This window comes from Solea senegalensis, linkage group LG3 (assembly GCF_019176455.1).
Source record: "Solea senegalensis isolate Sse05_10M linkage group LG3, IFAPA_SoseM_1, whole genome shotgun sequence".
NCBI classification, from domain to species: domain Eukaryota; kingdom Metazoa; phylum Chordata; class Actinopteri; order Pleuronectiformes; family Soleidae; genus Solea; species Solea senegalensis.
Genome location: NC_058023.1, coordinates 11,237,812 through 11,249,441, shown reverse-complemented (window position 1 = coordinate 11,249,441; position 11,630 = coordinate 11,237,812). Strand labels below are relative to the sequence as shown.

At 38.1% G+C, this 11,630-nt stretch overlaps 1 long non-coding RNA gene across 1 annotated transcript in view; it reads right to left on the bottom strand.

Moving 5' to 3' along the window:
• Positions 1–1,447: 1,447 nt before the first annotated feature.
• Positions 1,448–11,630, bottom strand: part of LOC122766152 — a 53,044-nt gene continuing 42,861 nt past the window's right edge. The window contains exon 3 of the long non-coding RNA XR_006360041.1: positions 1,448–1,529. This is a non-coding gene — a long non-coding RNA (uncharacterized LOC122766152). The remainder of the gene's footprint in view (positions 1,530–11,630) is intronic.

Sequence of the window (11,630 nt, the reverse complement as noted above, 5' to 3'; positions counted from 1 at the left end):
AAATTCTAACGTGCCGTTTTCAAACTGGAAGTACAGAATACACATCAAAAGTTCTAAAACATCTGTTGTGTTTCATTGTTCTGCTATTATAAACATAGTAATGATAATATCTGAAATAATGTATTACATTTGATAGGTATCTTGTCTCACATTGTCACAGGGCAACATTAAAAAAGTGTAGATCAATGTACACTATTTTCTGTTAATAATTTATTCTATTAAGTGTCCATTTCATTTATTAAACATATTTAATAATAAGTTTTATTAGAAATAATTGAACGTAAAGTTTTATGGGGGGAGGGGTCCAAATACTTTGTTTTAAAAAAAAGGAACACAAGTTACTAACTTTGTTATTTTTGGGAGAAGTAACTCGTAACTATAACTAATTACTTTTAACCTGCCCAACACTCCAACCAAGCAAACAACAAAACAACCCGCCATCTAAGTAAACAACCAGCTATTTAATTACAAATCAACCATCCAACCTACTAATTAACTCACTAAACAATTAACCAACCAACCATCGAGCCGACCAACAAAGGAACAGACCATCTAAACTGTCATCCAACTCACCAACCAACCCATTATTCAGTAAAAAACAAAAACCTTACTGAAACGGGAAAAAGTAGGGGACCAATTTCTGTTGTCAGTGACAGCTTTCAAGTACACCTTTTATTTCAAATTGCATACGGATACAAATGGTGTCTGCCTCTGCATGTAAAAGAATGATGCATTTTCACAGCGAAAAATAAAACTTATCAGTCGTGACTGCTTTTGTGGTTTTATGACCCTCCAGACTCCTTTTTATCATCTGCATGGATAACCACGAAGACCTTTTATTTCTGGAATCATAATGTAAAATTACACTTTGCAATATGTGCTCGAATGACTTTTGGGAGACTGCGTCTGTCCTCAATTTATACTGATATTCTCAAAGCTCTTTCTCAGCCACAGTTGCTGTCATTTCTTGAAAAGATCCCATGTTGGTAGAAAACCTCAAGGACACGCTCCACTCAGCTCTGGCATTTTACAAGAGCTCTTGAGACGCACGTTCAGAGTGCTTTCCCAAAAGCCTGCCACTGATCATTCACACGTTCGCTTACTCGGCGCTAGCTTCACACTCTTACGACCTGTAATTACAACAAGTTGACGGCCACTCTGCACAGCAAGTGTTTTAAAATATTAAACACCACTTCAGTGCTTCATGCGTGGAGTTTAAGGTTGGGAACTGCCAAACACACAGTGCACCGGCTATTAGCTACCATGGTTAACATTGTAAGTGTGTGAATAGTGCAAAGTGCATGGTTTTTGTTAAAAAATAAATCATGAAGCAGGGCTATTTTGGAGTGAACAAGCAATAAGTATGATCGACATTTCGAGTCACTGTATTCAAGAGGTAAGCATCGTTTTTGTGTTCAGTATCACGGGTGTCTGTAGTACCTGTATTGGAGGTTTCTGGTTGTAGTTCTGGATGTTTCAAAGTGTATCCATCTGAGTACTGTGTCTTCCTGAGGTATTCCACTGGTTACCTGGCAACATCCAAAAATACATTATTATTTATAATATAAATACTATTTTTATATTGTTCACCATTGTTCCCCAAACTATTGCAACTTCATTCACAATAGAAATAACTGCAGCAAATGAGTGCATTATATAACCTTTCTCACTTTTTTGTATTGATCTGAATAGATAAGCCAGACATTTCCAAAAGATATACAGTATGCAAATGTTGTATGTAAATGACTCAGGAATTCACTTTTACAAGTTTTATTTTATGAAGTCAAAATTCTCCTACTTTGATGTGGCAACCCCTCCTTTTACATTCAAGTCCCAAGTTTCTAAGAAAAAATTATTTATACATGGTTTCTATCATTGAAAAAAGATTAAAAAAAAACAAAATGCTTTATTAATTCTTCAAGGGGTAAATTAAGTAAACATTACATGATATATCTCAAGGAGATCAGCATTTATAACAATAGAAAAACAATAAATACAACATGAATTGCCTCTTACCAACCAACCAGTCATGTGACCAACCAAACGTCCAACAAACAAACATCTAACCAAACCCACCAATCACACAACTGACTATTGACCAACCAACCAACAACCAATCAGCCATGTAACCTACCGATCAATCAATCAATCATTCAACCAACCAACAACCAACCTACCAACCAATAGGCCGATCAATCAATCAACCAACCAACCAACCAACAAACAAAGGAGCCAGCCATGTAACCTACCAACCAACACACTGATCAACCAACCAAACAACACCTCTGAAATGAATCAACAAGCTTTCCAAAATAAGAGATCCACTTAGTCAATGACAGCTAATAATTCTTTACATATTCAACAAATATATGAAATGCCAAAAATCAGTGTACAATAACAAGTGGTGATTTAATGAACAATGAATAGCCAGTTTTTACTCTGACAAGGCCAGTCCACGTTTAAGTTTGTTGATTGATTAAACCACAGCCTTGACCTCTGTTGTAACTCTCTGAAACACGTTGAATGTTAATGAGCATATTGATGGAGGGATAGTGTAAAAAAAAACAACACACAGCCAGTGAATGACATCAGCTTTTGTGCCTGGGGATTGTTCCTAGGCCTTAACACAAGAGTTGAATCTTAACATGACATGTTGAGGGAACATGAGCCAATAGAGGGGGAAAAAAAGGAGTCTTGTCCTGTTAATGTATTGCTGCTTGTCTCCAGTCAAACAAGCCACTTGAGCTCCAACCATTTGCATGCGAGTCAGAGACCAAGAGAAAGAAAGATACAGAAGCTGAGGAATTATGGCATTTGTCATGTATTGTTTTATGTTTCCCTGTGGGTCAAATGTCATGGGCTGCGGGAAATTTGTTCCACAGCGGCACATTTTCTCTGTGATTTGAATAAAATGAAAAATAAATAAATAAATAAAAAAGAGAGAAGAAAACACACCAACAACTTTGGGAACCATTATGTTTTTTTTCCTGAAGCAGAGTTATTTGTTATGGCTCTATTTCCACTCGCCACTGGGGAGCTTAACTATATCTTTATTGGTTGGTATAAACACTAATCAAATCATTATGATACAACAGGGCCCAGTTTCCTGCATCTTTTCCTAACTCCCCTTCTTCCCATGAAGGCAACTAATGTGACATCAGATTGGTCCAGATCAAACTACGAAGCCCTAAATGGGACGCGTGTTTGCACAAAGGATATAAATGTGCTGTTTGTATATATTAGAGAGCAGTAGTGTGTGTGTGTGTTAGCGAGGGAGAAAGAGATGAGTTTCTGTGCCTGTTGGCTCTGCTAGTCAAGAATTGATCAGCTGCATGCATTAGCAGATTGTGTATTGATGAGCAGGGAGATTTATAGGGCTCTGATTGATGTGGGCGCAGTCCACAAATATAAATGAATGAATATGTGCCTGCCTTGGTTGGTTAAGGCAGTAAAGCCTTGATTTGCAAGCTCATCTACAATGGCAAATGTCACATTTAGTATGCCCTCATCACTGGGAGCCGCTAGTGGACAACACATGGTAAAGAGTGGAGTCACATGTTAAGCAAACAAGCCTCTCAGTTCTTAGTGTGAGACATTAGAGAGAAGCTTCAAAGAACAATGAAAATTAATGACACCTATTATATTGTAGTTTATAGGTATGCCTTGATTTAAGTCAAAGTGCAGTGCATCTGTACGTCAGCGATGTATTTTATCTACTTTATTAGACCATTTATACACCAACTGCTTAAGGACAACATCTAATCAGCCAATCATGTGGCAGCAACTCAGAATGAGGCAGAAAGATGTTTGAATTGAAACAACCATCTCCTAGGTTTAAAGAGAATGCCCTGGACAAGAGATAATATCTAGTGAGCAGCAGTTCTCTGGGTAAAAAAAACAACAATGCCTTGTTGTTGCCATAGGGCAAGGGAGAATGATTGGACTGGTTCAAAATGATAAAATGGCAACAGAAACTTGCAACGGTACCTCAAATAAATACTCATTACTGCCAAGGTATGCAAAAAAAAAACACTCCTGCCACTTACTTAGGTGTCCTGTAATTAATTGGAATTTGCATGCATGTTCAGCAAGTAAACATATTTTCAAATTTTAATGACATGGAGCTCAGCTTTTATGAAGAATTTCCATTTTGTTCTAAAGTGCAATTATTAATCTCCCATAAAACTTTGTAAAAGTTATCATTAGTGCCAGGTTTTGGGATATTGTTATTATTATTATTATTATTAACGTCTCCCTCTGCCTCTTAAAAGTCAATGAAGCACATATTTCTATTTAAAAAATTACAAAATAATGTTGTCATTTTACACTCTACTGTGCACTAAGGTTAAAGTGCATTTATTTTGTATATAGTTGCCAAAAAATGTTGCAACATATGACATGATTCCACCAAAGGTAACAGCACAACTGAAATGTTAAAAAAAAACAACTGCCAATCACAGCAGAATGAAGATGACTCAGCTAATGAAGAGATTGTCCACATGTAAAAATAACACTGCTCTCTGGGAGACACGGAGAAGGGCAGTGACACAATTAAGACGTTGCTTTATTAATAGAGTTCCTGAAAGGCCAGTCAAGGAAAGTCAATTAAAACTGGTACAGAAAAGCTAAAAAATAAAAAAAAAGATGTGTTTTCAAAGCCAGAACCTCATTTTAACTAAAACCAATGTTACTCAAAATTAAAAAGCTGCACTTTTGCTCCGTTATATTATGTTCGTCTATATCCCTGCGTCCAATGCAGTATGTCCTCAATAAGTCTTGGATTACGGCAGACTGTATATAAAGTCGTCAGACGTAACAGTTATTAAAAGTAACAGCAGGTGAGAAACTGGTCAAACTAAAAATGGTAGGTGCGTCTTATCACACAGGTAATCATCTTCAGGTTATGTTTTTTTTGGATATTTCAAGGTGAAAATGGGTTAAAAGGTCATGGTTGACTGAGGCCTGATTAGTCAAACTAATTCTGGCACAAAATGGCGTCACCTGCACAAGGCGGCAGGAACCATATGCTGTCAACGTTGTTGTTGTTCTCGCGGACATCATTAATGGTGCATTACTGCCTTCTTCTCTTTATCTTCTCTCCAAGCGTGAAGCTGCTTCTCAGGATATTTCAACTTTGAATTAGTATATTCTTAGTATATTTTTAATATTATGGAATTTAAATGTGCTCACCGGCTTTATGCAGGTAGAAAAAAAAGAAAAAAAAGTATAATTTTGCTTGGTCAAGGTGAAGATATTGACACAAGCAAGTTCACTGATGCACTACTTTTTAGTTCTTTGGTAAATCGGTGTACTCTACATAATACTTTTGAATTAAAAAGCAATTTTATGGCTGAGTGATATGGCTTATGAATATCTTGATTTCCACACAGGTGGTTTCTCTGAGCTTATGGAGTGTTCCTTTTTGTGCTTCTCACAGGACACTGACATTACATTGTTAATAGAATATTGTATTGTACCACTAAAATATCTATAAATATCTATAAAATGTAGTAGAACTTTTAATGACCTGCATTACATACTTAGATTGCATTTGTTCACTTTACTTTTTGATGATATGTGGTGTCATGCTTTGGCTAAGATGGCAGACAATGAAATTGCCTACAAATATCAGTTGTGAAAGTCATCAAACTGAAAAAATTTGCTACCTGTGTTTTAAATAATTTAATTTGGATTCTATGTATTTTTAATAATTATTTAATTTAATTTAATATAAATATAATGCGAACAAATGCATCAATATTGGTAGTGCAAAATATTTTACATCAAGAAAAGTCAAAGTCAAAATGGTAATAATCTCAATCTCGGACAAAATCACGTCACAATGTTGATATTTTGCCCAGTAACGTAGTTTTTTTTTTTTGTAGATTTGAGTCACGTCAGATCTCTTAAGGTAACGGTAACAACAGGGATGTCCTTTGCCAGTGCCATTTGTTTGAAGGTTATTTAGTTTGACATCGTTTGCAGTCGGAACATGTCGGCGGTACATCAGACTAGTCTGGTGGACTTCTCCCTCTGAGCCACAGATACACTTCGCAGATGCCCTATAGGATTTAACCTCAACAGTTAAATGATTTACTGGAGGGGAAATCCTGTGATAGCGTTGTTTGTCTGACCCAGCCTCATCCCGCCCTGATCTGCCCCCAGCAGCCCCCGACCCCTGACCCCTGCATCACCACACACAGCCTCGCTAACACAATCTAATCACATACATTTGAGATTGCAGAAAGTGATATAGACTTCCTCCTGAAACCAGAATTAAGGTGATTCGATTTTATCCACTGGCTGCATGCCATGAATTCAAACCAGAGCCTGAGTACATTATTTATCTGCTTACAGTGACATTTAAGCCCTAAGTGATTTTCTCCCATCTATAATTCCCCTTTTTCTTTTTTTGTGGTTTTGATGGGAAGATAGTTAGCGGGGGTTAAGTGGTGGTTTAGTATAGGCTGTGCTGTGTCCCAAGTGGATTATTTTTTTTTACCCTTTCTTCTAATGTATAATTTTACAAAGGTCTTCAAAATGATCATTAAAATAGCACCAATTATCACTTTCCTCATGTTCCTGTTAGATTAATGCTTCCCACTGCCAAAAAAAAGACCCTCCTTAAGTGGTCCTTGAACCCATCCTTATTTCAGTGTTCACAGTCTAATGGGAAAGTCTCATGTATTGAGCTGTGGATACGTTGGATGAACAGAATTCTTCCCCATCCATTCCCTGTGGTGGTCATTTTTGACCAGGAACACCAAACTTTGCGAGTAAGTTGAATAAATGAGATGTTAGATGCTTAACGTGGGAGGTTATCATGAGGTCTTGAGGCAATAAAATAAAAAAAAATAAAAACAACTGTAAGATGTAAGTTATGCTTTAGGGAAATTGTAAATTCAGTCAGATTAGATCAAACACAGGATTAATAACAGGATTAAATAGTTGTCCTTTTAATATTAAATTATTATCTTTTATGATAAGGATGAAACTGATAGTTGGAAAATGGATGCTGTAGGACACATGTTGACTGTTGCTTATTGGATGGCATTTCATTATAAATTCAAAGTAAAAGCACAGACATAAATCCCTCAAGACATTTGTGGACCAAATAAAAAAAAGAAAATCAATACATCTGTGTGAGAAAGTTTTTTTTTTTAATTCAAATGCCAACAAATACACCGACACCGCTGCAGTACGTGCACCACACAAATCTTGGGAGTGACTGAGACTCCTCCTGGGACTGTCCGTCCTCCTCCTCCTCCTCCTCCTCCTGCGGACAGAATAAATAAACGCTTCTCCACGACCCGCGCTCTGCATGCTGAGCAGACCGTCAAGCTCTCCTCGCTGCTGCCGTGACGCAAACAAATGCTCGCGCTGATTCACCTGCCACTGTTGCATATTCCCAGAGCACCCGGGGGCTTAGTAAGGTATGGAGGGGAAACCATGTAAGGCCATGTGATCAAAACCATGTCAGCCATGTCTGAACAAGCACTGCCGTGCCCTCTGCAGTTTTGTATTGTTTTTTTTTCCATAAACCAGCTCCTGGGTTTACCACACTTAATCCCACTGGTGATCTTCTCTTCACCAGGAGTAATAAACATGCTCATAAATTATTTGGACTCTGGAAATGAGACACAAAGTATTGCCACCACAATGAGATCACTTGTTTGTCTCCCTTTTAATTGGGTTGGTGATAATTATCTGTGTCCAATTATATGAATCAATTACACACACTTAGCATTGTAATCAATTCTATTTTAGTGTTTTGCGCCAATGCCTTGCATGATTAATTATACAATTAAGCACTTCATTTGATTTATGTGGGTATCTCCCCTTATTTTCCTTTGCATTGTTTATTTATAGCACAAGTTTGTTTTGAGTTGCTGCACAAGTTCCAAAGAAACTAATACACTATATTATGCATTTATCGCTCAGTCTTCAGCTATTATCTGAACGTCAGGTCGCGAGCAGGATTTCAGAAACGCACATCGCAGCCGTGCAACTGCCCCGCCTAAAGTGACGTTTGACAAGCGACTAAAGTAGACATAACCCTAAAACAGTGAGAGTAAATAATTATTTGCAACATTACTTTCATTATTCGCCACAAAACAAGACTACAGTTATGAGACATTAACTCTGGTGAGTTAGTGCAACAGGCAAACCACAGCAAACCCATTTCCAGCCTTAACTTAAAAAAAAAGAAGATTAACTACACATAAGCTTGAGTGTTCACTTTAGTATACAACGTGCTTTAAAATGCACGTTTCTACATACAGTATTTTTTTATATACCTCTCTCTATATATATATAATATTATTTTAGTTTTTAGTAGAAGACTTGGATAAAAAATCTGAGTCACTCAAAGTTGACGAGTTAAAATGCCTTAAATCAACAACAAAAAAATAAATTAAAAAAAGCAGTCACATGATCACGTGACAGATCATGTTCGATAGCAGGGGAAAAGAAATAGACACGTTTTTAGGTAAATATGTATAGATATCAAAAAAGCCACAGTATAAAGATACAATCTTATTTTTAAAACACATCCAGATCTTTCCATAATGGGAGAGAGATTTTTAAGGAGTATTTAAAGTTTTTCAGTTCTCAGTGTTGTGTAGCTTTAGTGCCAGGGTCACTCAGAGGCTATACATATAAAGATATCATAAATAAACATTTAAAACTAACATATATACAGGATGTTCAAGTCAACCTTGAGCCAAAAAACAATCTATCGCATATAATCCTTCTGTATCTGTTCCATCAGTTCCTGATGTTTACCATCAAAATCCCCGCAAAACAATACCAAGGAAATGACCTGAGTGACGTCAGTGGCAGGGCCAAGGATAGTCAGTGAAGAATGTTTCTGTGTTGGAACGCTTGACTTTCACATAAGGGCGACGTTGATTAAGAAAAGTAAAAACATCCCAAGAAAGGTCATTTGCAACACCGAAGGAATCTATATAAAAGCGGGGCGATAACTCGTTCAAATTATTCATGTGTTGTTAACGCACGGGAGTGCGCGTCGATAAACATGCCAGTGAGGAAGCGACTGCCTGTTGAAGTGCCTCCGACACTCTGAATTGCATTTCAGTTATAAAGGCAACCAATCAAACTTAATATGACACATTTCAGTGTTTGCTGAGGAGAAGCAGATGGTCTTAAACGGCCTTTTCATCTCAACATGGACCTGACTAGAACATGACTTGTCAACTGTGACACAGTCTGTGTTAACGCAGGCACACCCTTGCTAGATTGCCATGGGAACAAAACACAACTCCTTATGGACATCATGGGGCTGTGTGTGTATAGGTCACAGCTTAACGCTACATTGTTATGGTGTGAAATGTGACGCATCTCACAAATTCAATCCGTCTTTTAAAAAGGTGTGTTTATATAGTTGGCGAAAATTAACAATAATAATAATTCCATCAGATTGCTTATAAGTTGTGTTGAAATAAAAGGATATAAGGCACTCTATATTGTACATTCTTATAGCCACTGTATATATGTTTTAACACAGTAATGGGAAAAAAAAGCAGCCTGAATGCTTTGTGTTGGAAGGGTTAAAGGGGAATTCTGGGATTTTTCAACATGAGCCCATAGGTTTAAAAATGTGGGTGTGTAAATGAGTTGAAAAAACAAAACAAAAAACAGGCCCCAATCCCATTATATAGCACTTTTCTAGCTGCTTTACACTACGGTTTCACCCATTCACACACACTTTCATACAGCGCATCTATGGACACATCGGCATGTAGACTAGCAGTAAATGCAGGAATCCAACACACAACCTTCGAGTTGAACGACGACTCGCTCAACCACTGAGCTACCGTCGCCCCCCAGACGTGCAACAAGTCGACGTGTTTACGGCGTGCGCAAGAGAACACAGACACGTTTTGTTACTTGCTAGACAATGTTAACCTTATGATGGCGACATTAGTTTTCCGTGCGTCTGATTATAGTGGGAAATATCTCGTAGACCTCATTTTGCAATGTGTGCCCCTAAAAATCTCCCTTAGAGGGACCAGCTAGTCCTGAGACTTCACACGACACCACTCAACCTCAACAAGTATCAGGAGACACTCTGCCCACACAGGGGTGAGGCTAAGTAATAATGTAATTTAGCCTTGGAATTGGTTTAGTAGATCAGTTTGGCTGGAAGCTGCAACACAACAGCAATGCCTCCGAAGTGTAACATTCATTTAAAGTGCTGGTTTTCGGCTCAATGTAATTTTTTTATTTTTATTTTTTTGAAGCACTTGTGTCACTCAACTCTCGCTCTGATTTATCATGAGACTTTGCAGGAAGACGACGCGACTAAAACAAGCGGGAGAATTGGAGAGAGGAGTTTGGAGTCTACTGAGAGAAAGGGCCTGCAGATATTTATTTACTTTATTTTTTATTATGGCTGAATGTGGCTGATGCAGGCATTGAAGATGGGTGTTTAGAATTTGGTGGCTGTCCCAATTTTGTTTGAGCTGGATTACACGAACAAAAAGCTTCTACAAGCGCTGAAAAGGGGGGGGACAGAATGAACTCTGCCGCTGGAAGGGTGACACTCTGTAAACTGGTGGTGTATGTGGGGGCACTGTGACCCTACAGAGGGAGAATACATATATTGTCAATGGGTAGATGAAATTTGTGATGGTCATGATACGTCTGTGGATGAAACCTCAGCTGCTAAAAAGCACTGTATCACCACATCCGATGACGCCCTTCAAAAACAACAACTTACTGTGAGATTTTGGTGAAGAGCTGACTGACACTAGTGCTTCAGCAATGTTGCCAGACTGTGTGCCACTTGGTGAAAACATGCCCATAACAAAGAATTTAACAGTTTCCCATAGGATTAAATTGTAGTCATTAAACTAATCTAATGGACCAAACAAAAAAGCTTTTTTTTTTGTTTTTTTTTACTTCTATTCCCTTACATAACTAGGTTGAAAATCCATTATATTCCCTTAAACTGGATTAGTGGTGGATGGAACAAGGCACAAAAAAGTCCACAAAAATGAAAAGAAACGAATACAAAGAGAACATTATGGCATGAGGGCACAACAGAAACAGTCGGACAAGATATAAAAAGGGAGGAAAAAAAAAAAAATCAATCTATGAGCGTAATGTTGCTGCCGGGCAAAATTCACAAGTTACAAATTGCTGCTGCCTGTGATTTGGAGCTTTGTGCTTCACTTGGCTTTCAAGCGTCTTCTCCCTTGACTGCTCTTTCAGGTATAGCCCAGCCCTCATTTGAGCTCCAATCCTCCTCAGATAGATATTGACTCATGCATCCATCCATGCTGGAGCCTGGATGATCCCTCACACCAATCAGATGTGCAGGAGAGACTGAGGGAGAGGAAAAGGGAGGGATGAGCAAGGCGGAGGAGGGAGAAGATGAAGAAAGCCGAGCAACAACAGGGGAAAATGAAGTCTGAAAACCGAGAGCGGAGCAGAAGACAAATGAATCAATAAGGCTTGTAAACTGTACAGTTAATCTGTTTTCATGATTCATCACATTCTGCTGTTCCAGGAAGCGTAAAAATGGCCACCTGATCTCTGCTGCCTCTCTGTGAGTGTATTTTTGGCACAGTGGGCATCAGGGCGATGCCTAAACTATTGATTGTGTG